At 31.8% G+C, this 595-nt stretch overlaps 1 non-coding gene across 1 annotated transcript; it reads right to left on the reverse strand.

The window, feature by feature from the left end:
• Positions 1 to 245: 245 nt before the first annotated feature.
• Positions 246 to 350, reverse strand: LOC114009776 (U6 spliceosomal RNA). Its single transcript, XR_003551169.1, has one exon. It is a non-coding gene; the product is annotated as a U6 spliceosomal RNA (small nuclear RNA).
• Positions 351 to 595: the final 245 nt, after the last annotated feature.

Here is a 595-nt window from a genome sequence, read left to right on the forward strand (position 1 = left end):
TACCTGCCCGTCTCTCTCTCTCTTAATAAGTAAACTTAACACATACACACACACACTAAAAAACTAGGGAACAAAGTAAAGGAGGACAAGTGGGTCCAAGGAGAGAAGAGCAAATTTGGGTAGATGATAGAAGGAACTACTTGATGTCTTACTGAGAAAAAAAAAAGTATCTTAAAAAAAATTTCTATCACACTAATAGATGCACATAAAAAAAATCTAAATGGGACTAATTGGCCTTTTTTTAAACAAATGTGAAACACTTTATGAATAAGTGTGTTATCATCATGTAGGGGTCATGCTAATCCTCTGTGTCATTCTAATTTTAGTATATGTGCTGCAGAAAAGAGCACAGAGAAGTAATTGGCTTTTAAAAACTCAAAAGAAAAATTAAAGAAAAGAAAGAGAATTCTGAAGTTCCATGATCCAGTCTTCTCAATTCTACAAGGGAGGCAATATTTAAATCATTTAGGTAATTTTTCTGATATTTTTGTCTACGTTTATACATATCAGTGCTTTATTATTCTTCATTTATAAATTTACACACCATCTTACTAATGTCTTCTGGTGGAATATGAACTGGTTCTCTTGAATAATC

Source organism: Tupaia chinensis, unplaced genomic scaffold (assembly GCF_000334495.1).
Source record: "Tupaia chinensis unplaced genomic scaffold, TupChi_1.0 Scaffold000622_1, whole genome shotgun sequence".
Lineage (NCBI taxonomy): Eukaryota > Metazoa > Chordata > Mammalia > Scandentia > Tupaiidae > Tupaia > Tupaia belangeri.